The sequence below is a fragment of the Camelus dromedarius genome, chromosome 3 (assembly GCF_036321535.1).
Source record: "Camelus dromedarius isolate mCamDro1 chromosome 3, mCamDro1.pat, whole genome shotgun sequence".
NCBI classification, from domain to species: domain Eukaryota; kingdom Metazoa; phylum Chordata; class Mammalia; order Artiodactyla; family Camelidae; genus Camelus; species Camelus dromedarius.
This window is the reverse complement of record NC_087438.1, coordinates 97,546,906-97,573,262: the sequence shown is the minus strand read 5'-3', so window position 1 is coordinate 97,573,262 and position 26,357 is coordinate 97,546,906. Positions and strand designations below refer to the sequence as shown.

General features: G+C 52.3%; 1 protein-coding gene across 3 annotated transcripts in view; it reads right to left on the bottom strand.

The window, feature by feature from the left end:
- Positions 1-26,357, bottom strand: part of PSD2 (pleckstrin and Sec7 domain containing 2) — a 147,386-nt gene that overhangs the window by 107,082 nt on the left and 13,947 nt on the right. For all 3 annotated transcript variants that reach the window (XR_010380379.1, XM_064484346.1, XM_064484342.1), the window contains exon 2: positions 12,004-12,119. The gene's annotated coding sequence lies outside the window, so the exon portion shown is untranslated. The remainder of the gene's footprint in view (positions 1-12,003; positions 12,120-26,357) is intronic.

Genomic DNA, 26,357 nt, shown 5'->3' with positions numbered 1-26,357 from the left:
AGAGGTCCCTCTGGTTGTTGTGCCCAGATGGTGATGAGAGACCCTAGCCATCTGAGGATATTCTTTCTGGAGTGTGCTGCTGGGGTCCAAATGCAGGAAGCGCCCTATCTTGGGGCCCGCACATAGTAGGTGCTCAGTGGCTGCCAAATAAGGGCATTGTGCAGCGGTAGAACACAGGAACCCAAAGCCATAGCTCTACCACTTACACAAGTTACTAGACATCTCTGAGCCTCGGTTTCTTCATCTGTAAGATGGATGCTAAATGTCCTGACCTCTTGGGGGTTTGGTAAGGAGCCAGCAGAAAAACACACATAAAGCAGTTAGCATGGTGTCCGGCCTACTGGAAGGGCTCCACAACGCAGCTAAGACTGTAATGCTCTACCTTTGCCAGAAAGAGACAGCCACAAAGCTGTGGTCTGTGCACATGCGGTTCCCTCTGCCTGAGGCATCCTCCCCTCTCTCCTTTCCTGATGCCACATGTCTCCGTGTTTCTTCTTCAAGGCTGAGTGCACCAGCCACCTCTTCAGGACAACAGTCATGGTCTCCTGCCATATCCAGCACCCCTTGTTGACCTCCAAGCACCTTCCCTGGCACCTAGATGGCTTGCCTTTTATGCTGAGAGTGGGCCCAGCCTGCCCAGCTCAGGGCCTGCACACAGTAGGTGCTCATGAATTGCCTGCTGAACCGACAGCCCTGCACCGTGTCAGCACATAGCAACCAGCAGTAAGGGTGCTTCTGCAGTTAAAATAAACCGCTGAGGTCATGGGTCTGTTCTCTCTGCAAAAACAAAAATACCCAACTGCTCGTGTCTGGTGAGACCCACAGCAAAAGACCAGACGTGACTGCTTCACCACCCAGAGGCCAAGCATCAGGCTCCCAGCCAGGTCCCCATCTAAAGGGGCACCTGCCCAGGCCCAGACGTACTGACGCTCAGGGGCAATTGGCATGCAACGACTGTGCCCAGTGAGAAAGGTGGGCACTCCGTTCCCCAGAGCCCTGAGCTCTGAGAAGATTAAGGAGCATCCTCCATATTTAATTCAAAATAAAAACCACAGTAAACCATAGACCCAAAACTTATACGTTGGCTGAAATTAAAATAGCTCCTTGCTACGTTTTCTGGTTTCAATATTCTGGATCAGCTCACGGAAGCTGAATCAGGCAATTTGTCTGTCCCTCCTGTTTTGTTTCTGTTGTTGCCCCTGCTTTACTGGGATCTCAGCACATGTTTGGTCTCCCCTCTGGAGCAGACCCCAGCCAGGTCTGGGGGGTCCCCGGCCCTGCACTCATGAGGCTGATCTCCGACCACGAGCCTGCCAGCACCCCCGGCCCCTCCCTCTTCCGGGGAACCTTGCGGCTGGGTCCGTGCCTGCGGCGAGTCTCACCCCAGTATTATTTTAGTCGCAGACAGACACGAGGCAGATGGTGACAACATCCCTTCCCCGCTCCCCACTGACGAGCTGTTGCCGCCCTGAAGCCTCAGGGTTCTTCTCCCTCAGGAATATTTCAATCCCGACTCAGTGGCTAAATGCGGCTGCTCTTGTGAGACGCGGGCACATCTGCTCCTCCTCCTCCCTCTCCCCTACCCATTTCCTGGGGCTGAGCAGAAAGCCTGATTCCAATTCTGCTCCATCCCTCCAGCTGCCCTACTGTGCACCAGGCACCATGCCCTGAGCACTGTGCCATTGAGGAGGGGGTGGATAGAATTACTGTGTCCACTTTACAGATGATGAAGCTGAGGCTCAGAGTGAAGCAGGGCCCCATCCCAGGTCATACAGCCAGAGAGGAAGCATCCCCTTGGGTCCCCCCACTGCACTAGAGACACAAGGTGCACCTTCCAGTCTGCCCCCACACCTGAATCTCCGCCTGACCACCTCAACGCAGAGCCTTTGGGGACCACCCCAGGCACCCCACCTTCCCTGCAGAGCAACTAGGAGCTCACTATTTAGTTGAACTCACTCTCCAGTATCAGCCAACAGCCGGGGGCACAAGGCTAGCCAAGCGCTGCCTGTCCACCCCCTCCCCCTGCTGGTCCTAGCTCATTGAGCATGTAGGCTGCAACTGTGAGCATCAAGGGCAGGGGGAGGAGGGCTCTGATTTTGAGAGAATCTCAGCTTTGCTGTGACTTTGGGCAAATCACTTAACCCCTCAGGATCTGGTTCTTCATCTGTAAAATGCACAGCAGCAGGCCCCTCTCTCCTTCCCCCAGTTCAGTGAAGTTGACTTATATTTCTAGCTCCTAAAGCAGGGCCTGGAACAGAGCATACACTCAATAAATATTTGTTGAATGAATGACGTGTAATGAGCTTAGCATTAGGCTTGACTCAGTGGGGTTGTTCCTACCTGCAACTCCAGCCCCAGCGAGGTATGGGCCCAGCTCTGCCTCCGGGGTCCAGTAAGAACTGAAGTTGATGACAAGAGCCAAGTTGGGCTATGCCTCTGGCCCCTGCCCAACCCCGACAACAAAAAGTGCTTAGAGCCTTAGGAGGATGGGCCCAGGCACCGGGCTACCACCACGAGGCACAAGCAAGTGCCAGCAAGCTGTGGGAGGTGGGCCCAGGTGGTTTGGGTTCCCTCACGCCTCCTTTCCAGACACCCACTCTGACTGGCCAGGGGTGGTGAAGCTGGACAGGGGCTTTCTGAGGGTTTGTGATGCTCTCTGGGCCAGTGAGGACACGTCTGTTCCCAGTTAGGCCTCCCGGCTGTGGACTCCCTATCCCAGCACAGTCCCTACCCCCAGCGCCTCAGCGGGCCTTCTTCTGGGGCTGGGCCAAGATATACACTGACAAACCATCACACAAAAACACATACCCAACACAGTGACACTCACACACCCAAAAGATATACAAAACTACATACACAAACACATACCACCCAACTAAAGGCACAAAAAAACAAACATACACACAACTCAATACACACGGCAGGGTGTACAAGTTCACAAACATCTGTGTGGCAGAGCACATCTTCTGCCATGGTCACAAACACACATGGCATAGGACGTACGCATCCAGTCACAGAGCACAGCTAGGAACACTGTGCAGGCTCAGTACCCAGACCCAGAGCACAACAAGATGTAGAGGCCTGTGTTGAGCTCTGTCTCCTCATATCAGACCTGGCCAGGAGCTGAGTCCCTGTTGCTCAGGGGCACAAATTGGAGCAGGAACAAGTGACCCCTGGAGGATGAAAAGGGCAGGCCAGGCCCAGGGTGGAGGTGGGAGGCAGTCCCTGCTCAGGGTCAGCTCTGCAGCCCCCACCATCACAGCACTCAGGGCCAGGCCCTCATCACACACTGACAGGCCACCACTACCAACATCTCCCTTCAGCTGCCACCTCTGCCCAGGTCACCCTCACATTAATACATGAAATGGGTGAGGCTATTCACTGTCACAAAGCCAATACAAAGAAAAAGAGAAGCTGACTGTCAGTGCAAAAAACTGTGGAGACATTTTTCAGCAGGGGATTCCAGGCAGCAGACCACACTCTGCAAGTCATGGTCATGAAGGATCGAACCATCTACGTGGCCACATGTCCTAAGGACACAGTCCTGAGGCCAGCTGGCATGGGAAGGCATCCAGGTGGAAAACCAGGGCCCCATCTCTGGCCTTCCCTGTTTTGGAACACATCTCACCCATCACTTCCACTGTCAACACTGCTCTGTGGTACCCAGGGCCTTGGGGTTGACATACCAGATCCTCAGTTATCTGGCCTCATCCTATGTTCCTTTCCCTAGGCTTTTGCCAATACTGCTTCCTCCGCCAAGAAGGTACTTCCCAGCCCCAACCTCTACCTTTTGGCATTCTGCCCATTCATCAAATCAATACCGCCTCCCCTGAGAAGTCTCCCTAGTTGTTGCCAGGAGGAAAAAAAAAACTCACTTTGGTGCTAGAATGAGATGAGGATACACGCGGGGCTTTGATGGGCCTCAGTGTCCTGATCAGTGAAATATGCATGACACGGCCCATCACCACCAAGAACAGAATGAGGCAGAAGAACCTAGTACAGCATTTCTCAAAGCAGGGTCCATGAAACCCGGGAGTCGCCAAGACCTTCTCAGGGTGGAGGTCAGAATTATTTTACCAATAATACTAAGACTTTTTACTGTGTTGAGACTCACACTAATGGTACAAAAACAATAGTGGGTAAAATTGTTGGTGCCTTAGCACAAATCAAGGCAGTGACACCAAACTGTACTAGGAGTCATTGTATACATCACTGTCAGGACCTTCCATTAGAAAAAAAAAAAAAAAACAGCTAGTTTCACTTAAGAATGTCCTTGATGAAATCAAGAAGTAAAATTAGTAATTTTATTAAACCTCAACATTGCGTACACATCTACTTAACATTGTGTGTGATGACATGAGGAATTCATATAAAACACTATGTAACATACCAAAGTATGATTGTTGCCTCAAGGGAAAGTACTTCTGCAGTTGTCTGAGTTATGAGCTGAACTAGCTGCTTTTTTATGGAACACCATTTTTACTTGACAAGAAAGACTGACAGACAAACTTTAGACTTGGATATTTGGCAGATATGCCCTCAAAAATAATCAAGTGAGCCTGTACCTTCAAGGAAAACAACTATACTGTTTATTGCCAATTTAAAAATTCTGTTTTTTTAGTGAAAATTTGAACTTTGGAATACTTGTATAGATCACCATAAGCTTGACAGCTTCCTGGTACATTTCTGATGAAATTGGTGGTAATATCAATGAATGTGATTATTTAATATTATATAATGAGCTGTGTTAACATTTGAGAGATCTGCGTAAACTCAGTGAACTAATGTCTTCTAAATGACCAATGTATAATGTTATTAAATTATGCATGGGCAAAAGATCCATTCAAAGAGCAAGACAGGCAAACAGATTTTAATGTAACAGAATATGAAAGGCTCACTGGTAGAATTTCAGATTCTTAATGGCAACTAACCTTTAAGAAACTACCACTTGTCAAGTTTTGGTGTAGTATCAAATTATCTGAAAAGGCTATAAAAATACTCCTCACTTTTCCAAACAGAAACCTGTGTGAAGCCAAGTTTTCTTCATATACTTCAACAACACCAACAAAATCATCCCACAACAGATTGAAAGCAAAAGCAGATACGAGAATTCAACCCCAAGGGGGTTGTTTGCTCTGTTAAGCCAGATATTAATGAGATTTGCAAAGATGTAAAGACACCACCACTCCTCTTGCTAATTTTGCTTTGTTCCAGAAAATAAAGTTATTTTTCATAAAAGTGTATTATCCCTGTTAACTAGTAATGGAATTATTATTGTTATTTGTTAAATGAATGAGTAAATACACATTTTAAATTTTTGTTTTAACTTCTAATATGGTAAGTCTTGGTGGATACAACCCACATAAACAAAAGCTCTCTGGGGTCCTCAATAATTATTAAACCTATAAAGGAATCCTGAGAATAAAAAGGTTGACAACTGTTGGTCTGATGCTTTCATAGCAGGAAAGACTAGGGGCAGATATGAAGAACCGCTAGATCTGCAGAGACAGGCAGGGACCAAAAGGAGTTAGCAGAGCTGGTTTCTCTGAAGAGGTCTCAGCCCCCAGGCCTTGAAGTCTGAGTAGGGAGAGGGCTTGGGGCACGGTGGGGCCCGAATGACTTCGGGTTGGGGGTTCCTGCAGAGGCTTCTAGGGGTAACCGACTCCCCTCTGCTGCCCCTGGAAGGGTGGTGAGTGTGGGGGGGGAGGCCCCATATATACAACAGACCTCTGAGAACACAGGCTGAAACCCAGCCCCGGAGCTCTGGCCCTTCCCAGACTGCCTCCATCCTCCCCCACCCCACTGCCTGCGAAAAGGATTTGAGCCTTAAAATTATCGTCACCACTGCACAGCAGACAATACAGAGGGGACATTATGTGCCGAGAGAGAGGCCTCGTTGTTGGTGCTACCAGAAGAGACAGCAGCGCTCTGTTCCGAGCAGGCTGGGGGCTGCTCATGTGCTCCAACCCAGACCCTCACACCCCGACGCACATGCTCACCCCAGTGCACACTCACAGACTCACCCTAGGGTACCCATCAGGCACATGCTGCGGCACAAAGGGGCCTTGGGATGTGCCCAGCTCCCATTCCCTCATCTCCCACCTCCACCCCACCACACCTCTGTCCACCCTCTACCTGCTCTGTATCCTCACTGCCAGCCCCACACATGACATGTACTCCGTGTCACTGGCATTCTCACCTGGGGAGCCCTGGTAGGGGTTCTGGGGACACAAGGCAGCCACACTGTGTGGACCCTGAGGACACTCTGCCCGCCCCACCCCACACTGCCTTGCCGGGATCACAGGGCACTGAAACCAGCAGCCGCCTAGGCCGGGCCAGACGTGCCTAGACCCACAGAGGCACACAAAGGCTGCCTTGTTGCTTTGCCAAACCCTCCCGGCTCTGTAGTGGGAGGGAGGCACGGGGCAACTGGCGCCCCTACCCCCAACTCCTGGGCTGGCCCTGGAGCAAGACGGGACTTTAACCTCTTAGGCCACCACCCCTGCTGGGGCTAGAGGGCAAAGGGAGGGCAGTCCAAACCTCCTGATAAAACTGACCTAAACTAGGGGGGATGGCCCAGGCTTAGGCCCCAGAGCTAAAACTCTACCCACGGTCTTTTTCTCTCTCCTGAGTTGGGATCCATCCTTCCTTTGAGAAGGTTGTGCCCTCGGCCTGGAACCCCCCACTCCCTTTGTCTAGGGAAGTGCTCAGTTTCCTTTAGGACACTGTTCAGAGAGCACCTTCTTCAAGAAGCCCTCCTGACCCTAGAGCTTTCCACCAGACAGGGAGCTTCAGCTGTCCACATGAGAATGCCCAGCACCACCCAGCCGGGGCCCAGTTCACAGACAGTGGCAGGACTGGCAGAGGATGAGATAAACGTGTGAGGCTGGGCCCATGGACTCAGCTGTATCTCAGGTCCCAAGACCACACTGTGGCGGTGGAGGGGAGGGGACTGGAGTTACCGGCCCAAATCATAGACCAGGACAGCCACCCCCACAAGGTGACACAGAAGGGAGGTCCTTGGAGGGCCTGCTGTCCCACTTCCAAGCCCTTGTTCTCTTTGCAAGGGCACTCATTCCCATCCATCAGCTTGCCGGGTCCTACTCACCCAAATGGTAGTTGTTTTTATTTTGCACTTAACATTCACTTACTGTGAATACTTACTGTGCGGCAGGCACTGTTCTCAGGAATATTTACAGGTAGTAACTCATTGAATCCTCACAACAACCTTTTGAAGTAGGTATTATTTTCACTTTAACAAGGAGGGAAGTAAAGCACAGCAAGGTTAAGAACTCTTCCCAGGTCACACAGCTAGTAAGTGGTGGAGCTCTAACTGGAATCCAGCAAGTCACTTCCAGGCAACCTTCCCTGGTTTCTCAGACTAGATTAGGGACCTTTGCTGTGAGCATCACCACGCTCAAGTGTCTGAGATGGAATGAGCTGTCTGTCCACTAGGGGGGCTCCCCTCTCTTGATGGTGAGCCCCTTGAGGGGACACATTTTGGGGAGGATAAGGGGCCTAGCTCCCGGCACAAACCTGGGCCACAGGGACCCTCAGGAAACACTGTTGACTGAATAACCATAAGCTCAATAAGGACGGCTGGACTCCCAACACCGAAGGGGAGGGGAGGTAGGGGCTGTCTGAAAAGACCCAAGGAGTTCTCTCCTCTCCCAAGGCCACACACCATCTATTTTGTCACTCATGACAAGTTCTCTGCTGTCCCTGACTACAGGGGGCTGTGGAAAACTGGGGAGGGAGGGGTCGCCAGGCCCCACAGGGACACCTGGAGGCCCAGCTGCTCCCAGATCTCTGTGTCCCTCCAGGCAAATGTCTCTTGAAATCCTTAGGTGCAATGAACTAAAAAGACAGAGCCTTCTTATGAACTGTGCCCCATTTCTCTCTTTTTACATCCAATTTTCCAAACTATTGAATAGTTTCTCCAGCTCCTACTCAATGTTTCCAAACTGATGCTCAGACCCCAACCAGTGGAGAGGGACACCTGGTCACTCAGCAGACCAGAGAGACTGCAGGAACCTTACACTTCAGGGTTGCCCATTGGACACAGCATTTTCCACTGAGAAGCTCCATTTCCATCAGCTGTGGCCCAAAAAGGAGACCCAACAAAGCCACAGACTCCCATTGGCTGTCTCTGTACTTATAAAGTAGGATCAACTTCACTCCCCAGAGAAATAGCCCGAAGATGGGGCAGCGGGTGGGGGGGTGGTTGGCACTGAAACTTCAGTCTGTCTTCTCAGCTCTGAAATTGGCCTGAAAGGTACCCTGAGGAGTGGGTGGGAAAGGTTACAGGTCTTTGGGACAGAGGCCTCACTGGTCTTCTGGGGATAGCCCCTCCCCAACCACAAAGCAGATTTCCCTGCCTGCCCCTGGGTCAGCCCATATTTCTGCTAATGCTGTTCAGACCTGTTCTACCCCCGTGAAGATGACTGAAGACAATGCTTCCCTCTGGAAAGGAGATAGGGTCTTCCCCTACCCCCACCCCAGCCACTAAAGGGTAGAGTTTCCAGAGAACTTCCTTCATAACCAAGGGATGGTGGGAGTGGGTGGGGCGGCTGGACAGAGGGAGCTCCCAAATTTCTCCTCAGGAAGGACTTCAGGCAGCAGTCTGTTTGGAAGGGAGCTGAGGACTTTGCTTGAAGCTGCATGTGCTGCAAGAGCTGTTTGTCCTTAAATAATGGGTTACAGATCAATAAAAACAGTAAAGTTTTCCAAAAGTGTTTTACATAAAATGAAAAGGCCAGTTGCCCATATCAAAAAATTAATTACTGTTATTATTATGATGATGGAGACTTTGTGGGCACTTCAAGCTGGGCTGGGAAAAGACTGCCCCAGCCACCCAAACCTAACCACAAAGGAGCCCTAGGGTTCAAGAAGAGAGAAAGCAGATCCTACAGTCGGGGCCAGCTGTCTTACCCAAGGTTTCTCTGACATCTCCTGTTTCACCTTTAAAGAACAGTCTTGTGAATTTCCCAAATAGAACTGTGAGGCATAAGAGACAAAGGGCAGCCCTCTTGCTTGTGGGAAAAAGCACATGACTTCATAAAAGAAGAGAAGCTGAACAAAACCATGAAGAATGATTAGGGTCTCAACAGAGATAGGGAGACAAGGGACTCCAGGTGGCAAGAACAGCACATGCAAATATTCTAGGGTGAGAACCTGTACAGCATGCCTGGGGGGTGGCAAAGAGGCTGTTTGCATGGTCTGTGGAACATAGGACAGCGGAAAAGTGGGTCAAGAGCAGGTAAGAGGGAGGATATGGCTACACAGGAAGCAGTGATGATTAATGGCTTGGGCTGTGAGTGTGAATCCTGGCTTTGCCACTGACCAGCTGTAGGACCTTGGAAAAGTCTCTTTCCCTTTCCAAGCCTCAGTTTCCTTATCTATAAAATGGAAATAATAATAGTTGTTTAACAGTGTTGTTCTGAGGATTCAGACAGGCACTATGCCTAGCCTAAGGTAATCATTGAAGAACTGAGAAACTGTCATTCTTGCTCCTGGGAAATGGGGAGCCACAGAGGACTCCTGACGGAGGGCTTCAAGCTGGGCTGGGAAAAGACTGCCCCAGCCACCCAAACCTAACCACAAAGGAGCCCCAATGTTCAAGAAGAGAGAAAACAGATCCTAGAGTTAGGGCCGGCTGTCTCACCCTAGGTTTCTCTGACATCTCCTGTTTCATCTTTAAAGAATAGTTTTGTGAATCTTCCTATAAGGAATCTAGGCTTGTTTCTAATGAAAATAATGTATTAACTTATTGAACTCTTCCCCTAGTAACAGAGACAGTCCAGGAAGGAGAGCGATTTCCCCAGCCTGTCCCCCAGCCACCCACACAGCCAGGCCCAGGCTGAGCGGCTCAGGTGGCGGCAGTCATCAGCCTGGCCTCATGAGAGGAGTGCTTGGAGGGGAGTTGCTTGCTTTTACATCAGCTGGTTCACTCCCCTGAAATGCACTCTTCCTACCCCAGCCCCAGCTGCCAAAACACTAGATTTTCAGAAAATTTGCTTCACAACTGACAGGTTATCCTCTTCTGAAACTCAACAGTCAGCTTAACTGTCTCCTCTCCAGAGAGGTCTTCCCTGACTATGCTAGGGACCATGCTGGGTAAGTTGGCCGTATCACCCTATTTTAATGCTCATCCAGCACTCTTCCCTGACTGTTACTTTCTTATCTATCTATTACCAGTCTGTCTTTCTTACCCAACCAGAACGTCTGCTCCATGAAAGCAGGATTTTTGTCTTGTGCACTATTGTGTCCACACCATAGAACAGTACCTGGCACACAGCAGGTGTGCAATAAATACTCACAGAAATCGGCGGGGAGGAGAGAAAGAATTAATAAAGAACAAAACTTTGGTCCTTGTCCCCAGGATCAGGAGGCTCCTTTGAAGCCTCAGTCACCCCCTCTGGAGAATGGGCAGGGCCTCTAATCAGGGACCACCATGGTCACACCATAGGATCCCTCCCCTTCCTGCAGTGCTGTCACAGGCCTGCCTCTGGAGCTGCCCTTCCCTTCCCCACACCCCATCTCAGAGAGACAGAAATTAATTTCCCTTTGGCATAAACTGATTTTGATGAGCCCAGTCCCCGGCGATTCATCACAGACCTCTCGGGGAGCACTGCAGGGAACGGCGGGTGGCGGCATGACTTATGGGCCTCGCAGCCCCAGACGCCCAGCTGCTTCTGATGGCTCCGGACACCTCCAGCCCCCCTAAATCAGCTGTGACGGAGAGACCTGGAGAGCTGCCCAGCCCGTCCTCTGGCTCGGCTGGTGCCCCTGGCAGGCGCCTCCCAGGTCAGGGGGCACAGGCTGCGCGGAAGTGGGTGACTTCATCCAGACTGACTCACCCCTAGCCAGCCACTGGGGATGGACTGCAAGAGGCAGCAGTACTCTCCAACCTGGAGCTCGGGTGGGGGGAATCCCCGCCCTCCTTCCATCCCCAGGGCTTCCCCAAACCAGACTGTGCCCCTACCGCACACCATACCATCATCCCAGAATCCACACTGACATCCTACAAATAGTTCAGGCCCTGGGCTTAGCGCTGGCCTGAAGAGGTCTGGGGCCCCAGCTCAATGCCCCTCGTACCAGTTAAAGCGGACCAACCCAATAACCTCTGAGATTCAGTTTCTCTTTCTGTAAAATGGGCATGGTGACCCCTGCTCCACCTACTGCTCAGAAGTATTGGGCGAATCTGATTGATGTGAGAGGGTCTTGAAGAGAGGAAAGTCCCACGTGGAAGAGGGGACAGGAAGCTGGATCAGTGGGTCCCCCTGCCACAGGGTTGAGACCAGACCCCTTATCCTGGTCTCAGTGTTCTGAATCACTGACCTGCCCTCCCTCACCCCTCACACTTCACCCTCGGGCACAGCTAGCCTCCTTAAGTTCCTCACGTGGACTGTTCTCCTCCTACCTTCAGGCCTCTGTAGTTGTAGGCTGTTCTCCCAGCCTAGAACTCTCCTCTGCCACCCTTTCTTCTCTATCTGGCTAAATCCTACTGAACTCTCAGTGCTCAGCTTGGATATTACTTCCTCTGAAAAACCTTTCCTAGCCCCTCAGGTAGACACTAGGGACCCCGTGCCTGCATCCCCACAGTCTAGTCGTTCCCGTATGTTATCACCATCATCTCACATCTAGATGCCTCCCAGGTACTGCCCTTGTTCTCACTCGCATCCCTCTGGCCCACCTGGCTCATGGCAGGTGCTCACTAATACTGGCTTATTTGAAGCGAATTCCTATGCCTACTCGTATTGGCTGGCAGCAGCTGCCTGAGGCACTGGCTGCACAAACACACATAAGCACCACACCTACCACAAAGCGAGGGTTCGGTTATACGTTAACTGTTAACACTGGTGTTGCTACTGGGAGTTGGTTCTTGGGAATCTGCACCCTCCTCCCTCACCTGCCCCTAGCCTCAGTCACAGTGTCTGCAACCCAGAGGTGGGGAAGGGAACCAGGAGGGCTTTTGTTCTGAAAGGACCTGAGGACACTTACCTGCCTCTAGCAGAAAGAATATCCACCTGGAGTCAGGAGACCTGAGGAAGACCTCCCAGCTCTTCTGACATGCTCAGGAGACTGACTCCAACACTGTTGAGTCTCAATATCCTCATCTGTAAAATAAGAATAATTTCCACCTTGCTGACATCACAGTGGGGACCAAATTCAAAAGTGTGGAGGTAGATGCTTGCTTCACCTTGACAAAGGATACACATCATCATCATCATGGACACACCTCAGCAACTGCCACCAAGGCCAGAGTAGGGCTCTGAGTGTGGGACCCCCAGAACCAGTGCCATTACCAGCCCTGGGAGAGATTCACCCCTAGGCCCCCACCCTGAGACCCCATCTTCACACAACTGGAGGGTCTGCTGGGAAACCTTAGAGCAGCATCAAACCTCCATTCCCTCACACTCTGACTGTGTGACCTTGGGCAAGTCCACCTCACTGAACCTCAGTTTTTCATTTTAAAAATGGCAAAGATGATAGTAGCTGCCTCCCAGACATCTCAGAAGGATTAAATGAGATAATTAGGTAAAGAGTGCACTTAGCACTCAGCTGGGGCCCAGGTAAGTGCTCAGTAAGTATTACGCATCACCATCATCACAGTCATCCCCCTAAATGCTGTAGCTATGTGTGAGGTATGATGCCCATGTTAATCCTGGTCCTCCTCTACCATAGTAACCCCTAAAACATTCACAGCAAACTAGACCATCAGCCCCACTTCTTGGATTGGCAAAATGAGGCTCAGAAAATCTAGGACTTTTCAGGCTGAAAACTCCGTGAAGGCAGAGGCCGTGTCTCTGAAGTCCGGGCTCCCCATAGGATTAAGGCTGAGGGCTTTGTCTCCCTCGTTGACCTGGCGGGGCACAAGGTCTCTTTTTTGATCCCCTCCCAGGCAAGCTCAGAGGCACAGGAAGGGTTGAGGTCCAGCCCCCCCCCCACCTCCCTGCAGCACAAGAAGAGGTTCGGGCTGTGGACAAAGGTCGGCATGGGGCCTGCCTGGTCCTAGACGCCCCAGCTGATGCAGGAAGGCCTCGTGACTGCCCCCCTGCCCCCACACTGGCTCCAGCTTCCCGCCTGACTGGGCTGAGTGCTTCAAAGCCAGCAGACTCTGAAATGAGGCTGCAGCATCCGCATCCGAGATGGCAGCTGGTAGAGGGGAGTCAGGCAGCCCCCCGGCTTCCTGTGTATATCTCCAGGCACTCCTGTCAATGTTGACTTATCAGGCAGCACTGGCCACCAGGGTCCTGGGGGATGGCTTTGGGTGCCCATATCATAGCCGGAGGAGCATGAAAACTACCAGCACGCCGGTGAGCCAGAACTGCAAAAGGCCAACACCTTCATGCATGCAAGCATCGGATACCCACGTGCTGGTGGGAGATAGGGAGCCATGGAGAGTGACCACTAGGACACACACGTACACATACTCTGTACCACACAGAAGGGTGATACTGTGGACTCTGACATTCCAGATCCAGGATCAAATCCTGCTCACCCTAGTTCCTAGATTTGTGGCCTTGGGTAGCATTATGGGTTGAATTACATTCCATCCAAAATTCATATGTTGACCTCCTGAACCCCCAGTATCTGAGAATGTGACCTTATTTGGAGAGAGAGCCTTTACAGAGATAATCAAGTTAAAATGAGGTCATCAGGGTGGGCCCCAATTCAATATGACTGGTGTCCTTGCAAGAAGGGGAAATGTGGACACAGACACACATATAGGGAAGCTATGAAGACACGTGGAGAAGATGGTCACCTACAAATCAAGGAGAGAGGACTGGAACAGTTCCTTCACTCATAGCCCTCAAAAGGAGGCTGCTGATACCTTAATTTTGGACTTCCAGTCTCCAGAACTGTGAGAGAATCAATTTCCATTCTTTAAGCCACCCGGGCTGTGGTCCTCTGTTAGGGCAGCCCTAGCAAACTGATACAAGTAGTGACTACTTCTCAGAGCCTCAGTTCCCAAAGGCCTAAACAGGAATTATAATAGTACTTGCCTCATAGGTTGCTATGAGGCTTAGATGAGACGCTATCTGTAAAAACAGCACTTAGCACAGGATTAGACACATAGCAAAAACTTAATAAATGGTAGTTGCTTTTACTATTATGGTTATTATTCACTCATACATTCCTGTATACACTTACATTTACTCCCCTATTCCAGATAATACTGTATAGTACACTGTCCAAATACCAGGCATGTGACCCCTGAGGTTGAACAAATCTCTGTTCTCCAGACTACTTGGTATGAACAAAGAGAGACCTATTCTCATGGCAAACAGACAATCTACATACACACAAATTAGCTGACGGGAGAGCGAATGCCTAGGGGTTTGCCCATGTGTGCACATGTGTGTGTACATGAGTCTCAATGTGCACATGCATGTTACGGTCTGTGCATCTGGGAGCCCAAGTGCATACCAGTGTGAATTCAAGCCTACGTGTGTGTGTGTGTGTGTGTGTTGCATATGTGGTGTTTTAGCATGTGTATACACAAATGTTTGTGAGTGCATGAATGTCCATGTGGGGGCATGAGAACATATGGGCCAGTATAAGTCTGGATGAGTGTGGCTGAGCAAGTGTAGATGTGTAAGCAAGTGTGTGAGAGAACAGTAGGGCCCAACGCTGGTGACCTCTGCTGCTTACAGCCCAAGAAAGAGCTCAGAGAGGTCATCTCAGCCATCTGACAGCCTCAAGTAGCCTTGACACATATCCCTTCCCCATATCAGACTTGAATGCTCTTGCACCCAGAGACCACCCCAGAACCCTCTCCAGTGCTTAGCTCTGGTTTTCAGGAAGTCCTTCCAACATTCTAACCACCATCCCTGGGTAACACTTCAGAAACCATAAGTCCTACAGCCCCTGAATAAAACAGACAGCAGCCCTGTGTTCTAGACACAAATTGGTCCTGTGTCCTCACTCAGTTCCCCCCGAATCTGCCTTTCCGAAGGGGGGAGGTGTGCTCCTCCATTCTCAAAGACCTCTCCAATTTGGGTGTCCTAATCCTATCATATTCCTGCTCCCAAAATGCCCAACATCAACACTCCCTGTCCCACCACCATGCCCTGGTGAGGAGGAGGTGCTAAGTCACCTGGCATCTTTCCCACCATCACAAGATCTGATGCTTGACAAAGAAGCATGGCTGGACCTGGGTCTCAGGGTAGGAGAGGGGGCAAGCCCTCAGGCACTAACCAGGCCAGTGCCCAATGGGCATCTGGAACTGCCGGAGCTGTAGCAATACTTTCCAAGAGTGAAAAAGGCCCAAAGCACTATGGCTTGTGGTGGAGAGATCACACAGTTGAGATCACTCCACTGGGGACTGACTCCTACCCTATACTCACTCTTCTCTGCCCAAGATTTGGTGACTCCCTGAAGGAACAGACCTGGGAAACCAGGAACAGCTGGGCCAGATTCTCCACCCTCAAAACTAGTGTCTAAACCCCAGACCTGAGTTCCAGGTCTGGTTCTAATAGTGATAACAATGATGATAAAGGTTCACATTTATCACGCACTTATTAAGTACCTGGATCTGCACTCACATTTTCCATGCACTGTCCCACTGAAGCCACACGTTGTTTCCATGAGGTTAGGGACTATCATTGTCATCCCCATTTTACAACCGAGGAGAGCAAAGCACAGGGTTTAGCTCACCTGCTCTCCAGCATGCAGCTGACTAATAGAGGCAGGAGAGCCCACATCCTCAACCATGGAACCCCCACCTTACAGAGTGATCTAGACAGTCCCTTCTCCTCTCTCCATCTCCCAGTCTGTGCAAGAGAGTGCTAATTGCTGTGACCTGCAAGCTCTGTGGGACTCACAGATCTGACTCCTAGGTGAGGGGGTCATGCTTCAGAGTGAGAGCCAGAGCCTCCCATGGCATCTTGTGAAGCATGCAGATGACAGGACCATCCCAGACCCACAGAATCAGACTCTCCACATACTGCATCCCCTCTCTTCCCACATCTGCAAGCTCACATGTCAAGTGATCCGCTGTGTACTAAGGTTTGAGAATTCCTGGAGTTGGTGGGATCCCCTGGCAGGAAGGAATATAGGGGAAATCCTGCTGGGGGAACTTCAGGTCACAAAGCTGGAGAGGCTCTGAGGCCTGACTACCAGTCCTTCATCCAAAGGGCAACTCCTCATCTAATGGGGAGAAAAATAATGAATGCCAGAGGTACTCCCCATCATGGGGTGGGGAGGAAGAAGTGAGTTCTGCCCCTCCGTCATCTCCCACTGCCATCCCTAAACCAGACGCACAAGGGCCTGAACAGATGCTTCCCAAAAAATCTTGAGTGGGGTGGGAACAACCAGCACAGCTGAGGGAGGGGGAGCCTAGGGGCACTGGAGAGACAGGCAGTGAGGTGGGAACAGGCACAGACAAAGGCTGACCCCAGCCAGGCCCACTGGCCAGCCAGCTCACCCCCACCCCTCTGCGGCAGGCAGCTTGGCAGGGCTGAGCGCCAGCTCCTCGATCCAAACCAAGTTCCCACCGAGCGTGCTTAATGCAGCAGCGGTGACATTTCTGCCGTCAGAGGCAAAAACAGGAACTCGGCCATTTTGATGAAGGGCGCCCAGAGTGAGGGCGGGAGATGAAGGAAGGTGGAGTTTCTACTCCTGTACCCGCTGCCCTAACCGCCCACTCTGGTCTCTGCCCAGTGCCCCAGCCACAAGGTCACAAAACCACAGTCACCATACAGATAGGGAAGCTGCTACAGAAGAACCCTCACTCTCTTGTATAGGTGGGGAAACTGAGGTCATAGAGCTGACACTAGCCAGGTCTGGAGAAGGTAGAAGGAGGTATGGAGAGAAAAGCCTCAAGGAGGATGTCGTAAGTAACGTTCAGGTGGTAGCACCAGTCTGAGAAGCCAGAGAACTCAACCCAGCGGACCGCAGTGACTGGTCTCAAAAGAAGCTACACACCTGGCCCCCCCCCCAACTCTGGCGCGCCCTCATGAGGAAGCTCCCAGCGCCTCTGATCCTCCAAGCAGCGAGAGGGTTAAGCTTCCTCGCGGTACTTGCCGCAGTAAGTGGAAAGGAAAGAAGTGTCAACTCCGTTCTCACCACAGCGGGGCTGTCGGATGGCACCTCCCCCAGCCCCACGCACCCCGCCCGGCCGGCTCCCCCGCCCTCCCCTCGGAGCGCGCGCGCACACACCTCCCACCGCTTTGCCCAAATTATTTTCGATCCCGGGAGACTCCGGATGCCAGACGCGCTCCGCAGCGGCGGCGGCGGCCGCGCCTGATTCATTGCGCCAAAGCTGCAGATGCGACCTCCCGCCTGCGCCCTGTGCCCCGGCCCGCGCCGGGCTGCGTGCGCGCCTGGAGAGATGGGGGTGGGGTGCGGCAATTTGTAGGAGCTCCCCCCTCAAGAGGCGGGCCCCGGCCCCCCGGGGCCAGGTCCCGGGTCCCCAGCTACCCGGGCTGCGCTAATTAGCTTCCTCGGGGGGCGCCACGCGGCGTGAGGGGCGGCAATTTCCCGGCTGGGCTGCGGGGGAAGCGCTCCCACCGCCTGGGAAGGTGAAATGGGAAACTCGATTCAAAGAGAGCTTTCCTCCCCCCTCCCGCCAAGCGCCGTAGAAAACGGGTTTGAAATTCCTCCTCTCTCTCTTTCTCTTTTTTTTTTATTTATAGTGCACCGTCTCCATGGAAACCGCGGAGGAGGTCACGGTAGCTGGGCCCCCGCGCGTCACCCCGCGCCTCGCCGGCTGCAGGCGCCCGGATTGCGGCCTCCCAGGCGCCGCGGCCCGCGTGGACTCTACTCCGAGTTCCCCGCCCCCGCTCCACTCCGCCCGCGGCTCAGGCCATATGATTCTGCTGGGTCCCAACCGGGAATGGCGCACCTGGGCACCAGTGCGCTGGGCTATGCCTCTGTCCCCCGGCTCTGGCACGCGGGAATGCGCCAAGATACACGTGCCCAGCTCCAAGACAAGAACATGTGCCGCGAGACGCCGCCAAGGGGCTCATAGCACTAGTGAATGCCCTGGGGGATCGACCTATATAGGCGCACGACTCCAAAGCTCTTGCTAAAACGAGACCACCCATAGTTAAGAACGCTGGAGTCAACCGATTCCCGCCTGGATAACTTACTTAGCTCTGTGACTTTGTGCCAGTCACAACCTCTTTGCGTCTCAGCTTGCTCATCAGCAAAATGGAATTGTGTGGCTGGAGACAAAGTACATTAAACACTTAACACTATGTTCGGCACGTGGTTCTGGAAAATGGTAGCTGTGGCTGGGGTTATTTTTTCCAGGCTGGGAAAGCCGAGGCCACAAAACCTTTGCTCAAGGGCGCGGTCAGTCAGAAACCTGGGAGTTACACCTTGGGAGCTCCCCAGCACCTCAGCTTAGACTCACAGGCCAGAGGTGAGGGGACGCGTGCCGGCTGTACAGGGCCTGAGCCTGCCTGAGGCGCAACGGGCGGGACCTCCTGAGCTAGCCACATCCGCACCCGGAACCCTGGAAACGGGACTCCCCGCGGTGCGCCCCCCCTCCCAGCCCCATTAGCAACGGGCCTGCCTGCCCTCCCTCCCAGGGCTGAGGCCGCACCTGCCCCACCGGATGGCCGCCCCAGGGCCAGATCGTGCCCCCTACCGCGCACACTTCCTCCCGGACCCCCACGGCCCTGTGGAGCGCGCAGGGGGAGGGGACCGGGCCACCCCCGCCCCGCCAGCTTCCCACAGCCTGAGCAGCCCGGAGCCGGGGAGGCAGGAAGTCTCAGAGCCGGGGCGTGGAGGCGGGGTAGGGGCAGGAAGTTGGGGGTGACTCTCCCAGAGACCCCAGACAGGGCCCCGGCGTGGGAGCGGGGTGGGCGGGCGCTTAGGGATTAAGGGCGCCCCCCCACCCCCGCCTCTGTGGCCTCAGGCCACGTGACCCTGGCCGGAGCGCCCTGCTGGGTAAGGGCGAAGGCCGCTACCTCTGGCGACCCCCCAACAGTGCACACAAGGAGGGAGGGGCAGCCTTTGTCTACTTTGCCTCAGACGCAGCCCCCCCACACCCCCTCCCCCCGGGCCCCGTCGGGCCCTGCACAGCCCGGGTTTTCCATCCGGCCCGGCTCGGCTCGGCAGCTGTCAGGGGACCGAGCTGACCTTCGCGAGCAGGGAGTTTCAATTAGCCGCAGATCAGATAAGCGGGCGGGCCCGTCTCTCCGGGCACCGCGGGGGCGCAGCCCCGCCCCCGCCACGCCGCGCCAAACGCGCTCCAGATGGGAACAAAGATGAGGACGCAGCTCCACCTGCCTCCCCGGGGAGGGGGGAACAGGAGGCCCCGCCGGGAGAAGCTTCCCATCGGAGAAAAGGGTTGCTCACCCTCCCCTGCCCGTCTAGGATCTCATTCCGGAGCAAGGGGTCTAGCCAAGACAGTCTTTGCAACTCCGCTTGCCTCTGGCGCAGCAGAGAGGTACCTATCACGCTGACCTCATCCCCAGGCGGGCATCGTGCCCTCCCTCCCCCAGAGAGATGCTTTTGCCATCTCTGATCTCATCCAGAGCGCTCCCTGTGAGGCTGAGAAGGAGGCAAGAGCCCAACAGAGAAAGGAAACTGAGGTAGAGAAGGGCTGGACTTCCTGGTCCAGGTCACACCAACCACATTTTTTCAGATGTTTGAGTGCCTACTAAGTGCCAGGTGCTGTTCAGACTATGAGAACATCAGTCCCATAGAGCTTACATTCTGATTCAGGGAGAGAGATCATAATCAAATAAACAAATAGTTGAACAAGATCATTTCAGAATTTCTGAAAAGTCATGAAGATATTAAAATAGGTCATGTGAAGGCTGACTTCAGGGAGGCTACCATGTTAGCTACGGTAATCAGGGAGGGCCTCTCTGAGGAGGTGATATCTGAACTGAGGCCTGAAAGACCAGGAGGAACTTGCCAAACAAACGAGAGGATGTGGAACATGCCACAGTGGACAAGCCACCGTGGGCGCAAAGGGAAGCAGATAGAACAGGGCTTTGCAGACCAAGTGAGTGATCGGGTTTTTGAAAAGTGCAATGGGAGCCTTTGGTGGGTTCTAAACTGGGAGTGACATGGTCTGACTTAAATTTTTAAAAATCCCTCTGGCTACTGTATAGATTAGAGGAAGGCAAAGGTGCAGGAGGGAGATGGGGAGGAGGGGACTGGAGGGAAAAAGGGGGTGGAAGAGGGCTTACAGGATTAGTGATATATTTTGGCAGATGAAGTGGATGTGGGGGTGAGGTGGAGCAACAGAAACTTGGTGAGAGAGGAAGGACTTAAACCTAGGTCGGCCTTTGGGAGCATGGAGGGGCTGCTTAGAGGTGGAGAGTAAAGCTATGGAGTAAGAATGCCAGGGTTCAAATGCTAGAACAGATATTTTCTAGCTCAGTGACCTTGGGCAAGCATCTCTATCAATTTCCTCAAGTATTTTATAAAGAAAAGGAGATTGTCACTATAAGCTTTTAAAAGGATAATATCTGAAAGGTATTTACCAGAGCCTGGTAAAGAGGAGGTGCTCAATAAATCTGAACTATTATTTTGGATGTTGCGGCTACTCCCCCTCTCCCCCGATATCTGCCTTTTTGTACCAGAACCATCCCCTGGCCTTCCCACCCCACCTCTGGCCTTGTTTTCATTTGCTGAGGACAGAAGCTCCACTTCTCATCTCCTCCCACCCAATCTTTCTTTGGAAAGGCAGTTTGGGGGGGATCATTGCAAAGGGACTCCTCACCCAATCCTTGTTCACTAAACTGACTGTGGGGATCCCTCCGCGTCCAGGACCCCAGCTCACCATCCCTCCCTGCCTGCCAGAGGAGTTGAGAGCATTCAACTACCATTCATTCAGTCAGTCGAGTGGCTCTCCAGGCAAGTCTGTGCTGAGGACGGAGAAAAGCAAACCCAGGCCCTGCTCTCAGGCAGCTCCTTGGATGACTCTTTGGTTAGGGCATTTTGTGCTCTAGGGCAGGAGAACATGGAGGGGCTCCTTTGGAGAAGCAGGAACTACAATCTCTCCCATTTATGGAGCCTCTCTACCCAGCGCCAGTCACCATGCCCTGGTACATGTCATTGAGTCCTTACAACCACCCAATGAGGTCTATTATTATTACTAGTCTTAATTTATGAGCAAATAAACAGAAACTTCCAAAGATGAAATGCCTTGCCCAAAATCACACAGCAATTAAGAGGTGGAGCTGGGAATCAAATCCAGGTCCTGCTGAGGCCAAAACAGGAGAATTTAAACATTCTATTATCTGGTCTCATATTCTAATAAATACAAGGATGTCTCTGAAATTCCTGTGGTGATGGATCTTGCCCTTACTTCCCTCAACTCCCCTATATGCCTAAGGCTTCATCTGAATCCTCAGGAGCCCAGCTTGGTGCCATGTATACAGTAGGTACTCAAGTACTGCTTGAACAGAGCTTCCTCTTGACAAAGTAATGTTGATGCCTGCCTGAACCTTGACATTTCCCCTTGGGTCCTGGGGCCCTTATATCCCATTTCAGAGCCTGTCAGTGCTGTTGACTAGAGAGAGAAAAGTTCTAGTTTGCATAATATTTGCATCTGCTTTGCATGCTGCTCACATAACATCAAAATGCACAAAGGCCTAGCCCTGGTACCCCATTCCCTCTCTTGGCCTCTCCCCTCCACAACCTGCTGACCCCGAACAGGGGGTGAGGGTTTTGGGGAGTACCCATTTAGGGTCCAACTAAGCTTGTCTACTTCCAACATTGTGGGGACAGAGATGGGAAGATTCTTGTCTACCCTCATCCCTCACTCCCCTCCATCCCTTCCTGGAGGAATAGTGGTAGGTCAGGAGCCAGTGGCAAAAGCCAATGTTTGTGCAGAAGCCACACACACACACACACACACACACACACACACACACACACACACACACACACACACACACACACACACAGCAGTGCAGCAGGAAACATCTGGGATCTGGGTGCCTGCCTGCCACCCCATGACAGAGGTGGAGAAGGGAAAGGAGGCGGTTCTGCAGTGCTCCTGCTGCTGATGGTGGCTGGGCTGCCCCCTAGTAGGATCCTCATATCCCTGCCTCTCCTCACACAGATCCAGTCTGCCTCCCCCACAGCCAACTTCACACCTACAGACCCTTCTAATATGGCTGCTTGGGCTGAGGAAGGGGAGGGTAGGAACAGGAAGAGAGAGAGATGCTAGTAATGGGATGGTAGCAAGGACTGGAAAGAAGGAAACTATGGCTCTATGATCCTGGGGAAAGAAGGGGAGAGTCTGTGCCGAGGCTGGCCCTACCCTGGACTTTTAACAAGATCAGGACCTTTAAGAGACATAATGTGGGGCTAGAGGAGGAGGGAGCTGCTGTGATTGGCTGGTGAGGCATGACTCACAGGAGTGAACAGAGGCCAGTAACTTGTCCCAATTGGACCCAGACATCACTGTAATGAGTGTCTTGGGGTCCGAAGGGCCATGAGGTGTCAGCAGTTGAGGACTGTGATTTGCAGAGGCTTTTTGTAGCCCACACATGCCCCTTCCCCTACTCCAGGTTGAGATTACAGGTTTGGAGGCACCCTGAAGGTGAACAGAAACTAGAGACCCAGTAATTCAGAATGGTGGTCTCACAAGGGGTCTCTGGATGGATGGAAGGCAGCAGGATACTGACTGACTGGCTTTGTGCCAGCCATGTGATGGGTGCTGATGGTGACAGGACGCTGAGAACCTGGCAGAGAGCCTCAGACCTACAGACCACCACTGCACAGACACTGCCCTGGGAGCCCTTCCTGGAGGAAGCAGCACAGGGGCTTGGCTTCAAAGGAAGGGGAGAGAAAATGACAAGACGTGTGACTAAAGGCATGGTGGGCAGGGACCACTTTGGGGTGTCAGGTACACCAGAAGGAGAGGAGAGGGAGGAGGCAGGCAAAGGCTGTATTGTGTCCAGTCTAGAATGCTTCGCTGGGGAGCCAGCACCTTAACAGGCAGGAGAGGACATGAAAGGTGGACACAGACTGGAGGAAGAGGCTGCCACCCTGGCTCACAGGACACAACTTACCCCTGCCTTGGGGCATGGAAAGTATCAGGGCTGTGTGAAGTTCCCCAGTGCACCATCAACTCTGTGCACCCACCGCACTGCACAGCATGTTGGGTTCTGCCTCCGTGATAGACTGATGTTTATGTTCCTCCAAAATTCACTTTGAATTCCTAATGCCCAGTATGATGGTATAAGGAGGTGGGGGCTTTGGGAGGTGATTAGGTCATGAGGATGGAGCCTTCCTCAATGGGCTTAGTGCCCTTATGAAAGGGATCCCAGAGAGATCCCCTGCCTCTTCCACCATGTGACAACGTAACGAGAATACAGTGCCTGTGAACTAGGAAGCAGTTCTTCACTGGACACCGAATCTGCCAGTGCCTCGATCTTGGACTCCCAGTCTCCTAGAACTGTGAGAAACAGATGTTTGTCGTTTAAGCCACCTAGTCTGTGGTACTTTTGTTATAGCAGCCCAAACGGACTAAGCCCCCTACCCAAGAGGGGCTCCCTAGAGGCCTGAGCTCCCAGAGGAAACTTCCACCTGGCATGGCCTCTCCTGGTCCTTGGCCTCTTCTTGTGTGTGCCCTCATCTCAGCTGAGACCTTCACAGCCATCCCCACAGCCCTGGGTGTAACTCCAATTACCATAACTTATAGTCAGAGAATCTCCTTGAGCCTGAGTTTCCTCATCTCAAATGGAGATTTTCTAAATTTTCTAAAATTCTTGTAAGAATTTAAGTTGGATGAAGTCCTTAACAGAATGCCTGAATTTCACTTATTTAATCATTCTCTATTTATTGAGTGCCAGACATTGTTTTAGGTACTGGGGTTTCAGTAGTAAATCACAGAGACAAGGTCTCCTGTTCTCAGGGGTTTCCATTCTGGAGAGGGAGAATGAATATAAACCACAAATATGTAAATGAGAGAATTTTACATTATGACCAATGCTGTGAAAGTATAAATAGGATAATGTAATAGGGTGACATTACAGCACAACTGGAGGTCAGACTGGGTGGTTTTTGATAAGGTGGTCAGGGACCTTGTCTCCGAGGTGTCATTTGAGCTGAGACCTGAATAATGAGGAATCTATTATGCTAAAAGGCAGAGGAAGGGGGTTCCAGGGAGCAGAAACAGCAAGTGCAAAGGCCCTGAGGCAGGACCCTGGGGAGGCTGGTATGGCTAGAGCAAGGGGAGCAGGTAGGGTAGAGGCTTGGGTACTGTAGGTCCTCAAGGACTTTGGAAGGAGCCTAGCTTGAATTCTAAGGGCCTTAGAAAATCACTGGAGGTTTTCAGCAGGCGTGTACTGGGAATTGATTTACATAGTAATTGCTCAATAAAGGCTTGTTGTTGTCATAATGAATAATAATAATAATATAAAGCCCAGAGAGGAATAGCAATATGCCCAAGGTCACAGAGTCCCCACCACACAGCCCCTTCCTCCTTTGACTGGCCTCCCCTCCCCTAAGGAGCCCTGTGGATCTGCCCCAAGCCTGGCGGGAACGAGGTAAGGGCAGCCTCCCTTCCCTCATTCCCGCTCCTTCCCTCCGGCCATTTCCCGTGCTCCTGGCGCCTGCGCCCCAATTAGCCAGCGAGGCTGACGGCCTTGGCTCCAAATGACAGACACCTCCTGTCACCCCCTGACGGGCAAGGAGATTAACTCTGAGCGGCACTGGCTCCAAGGGACGACAACAGGGAGGGGAGAAGAAGGGGGAGGGGATGACCAAGCTTCCCCCCACCAAAAACCCCCAGTGCCTTGGAAGGAAGGGGGGCTGCAGGGGGCCCCAGCTCTCCGAGAAGAGCCCTAGCAGGCTGGGGAGGACCGCCCCACTCTACTGATTGGCTGCTCCAGCGGGGGCCAGTGCCCCAGCCTCCATCCTCTGCTGCTCTGAGGGCAGGGACCTTGCTATGCCTGTGGGTGCTTCACGCCTGCACCCTCAGTTCTGGGCACAGAGTGGGTGCCCAGTAAACACTTGTGGCCCGACTGTGCTAAGTACATTTTTTTCATGCAGAACTCATGAAACAACACCCCCATTTTAAAGAACAGAAGACTACTACGCTCAGAGGTGAAGGGACTGGTTCAAAGATGACACAGATGGCCTAGAATTCGAACTGAGGCTGCCTGGTGCCAAAGCAAGTGCCTAACCACTGTACTAGATCACTCTTCTCCTTAGGCAGAGACTCAGCTCATGCCACGTAGGAATTTATAATCACTTTGGGGCAATGAGACACAAACCTTGGAAAGGGAATTAACATAGCTGTTCTGGGCATAGATGCTGAGTGCCAGGCTGGGGGTCAGAAGTTCCAAGTAACACACCCCTGGAGAGTGGAGCCAGGAGAGACGGTACAGAATGGAATTGTGTTTCCTAGAGGAGAAGAGTGAGCTGGATCTCTAACACAGGTATGACTAGTGAGAAGAAGACAAGAGGAAGGCATTCTCGGCAGAGAATTTCACAAAGTCTTGAAGTCAGAGAACTGACTGGGCAAGGCGTGCATTAATTGGTCAGGACTTCAAGTTGCAAGTGACAGAAACCCAACACACACTGGTTTAAGCAAAATTAGAACCTATCGGTTCATTCTGAGGCTCAAGTAGAAAAGTGTTTGGCTTCAAGTGCAAGGATCAGCTGCCCTTTGCTGGGTTCATTCACGGATAGCTCTTCCCAAGTGGCAGCAGCCTCTGATTCCCACACTACCATATTAACAACCCCTACCCCATAATTCCAATGAAAGCTCTGGGATTCAACCTGATTGACTAAGCCCAGGTCGCATGTCCATCTCTGAACTAATCACTGTGGTCACGTAGGAGTTTGCTGATTGGCCAAGTACCCCAGCACTAGTGGTAGGTGAAGTCACTCTAAAGCCCTAAGGGTGGTGGGGGAAGACAAAGGTGGTCCCTAGAAGGGAGGCACCTAGGGCCAGTCAATACCAGGACTCTTCAGTTCCAGGGCTAGAGTCTAAGCTCTGAATGACTCCTTTATGGGGAGCCTGAGAACCTCCACTCTCCCCAGTTCCAAGAGTTCTCACCTGTGCAGATGACATCCATCAGTCCAGCTCTGGCCAGGTGAGAAGAGGGTCCAGGAAGCCTCCTGATCCAGGACAGGAGGGCCTTGAGAGTTTCTTCTTACTGCAATGCCTTGGTGTTTCCATGGGCTTACCTGATAGTTTGTTTCACTATCAGGGTCTTTAATTGCCTTTTACAAAGTCACCAGATCTGACTGCCAAGAAGAGCAGTTTTGCAACAGGAAAAACTATGGCCAGGTGCCAGGAAGGACTTCTACAGGTAGATGGGATGGGCATGGCAGTGTTAGCAAGAGAACAGGCAACAGCTGGGCCAGCCCGCAGTTTAGAGTGAAAAGTGCAATAGCTCATCCTAGAGCTAATGACTGGAGGT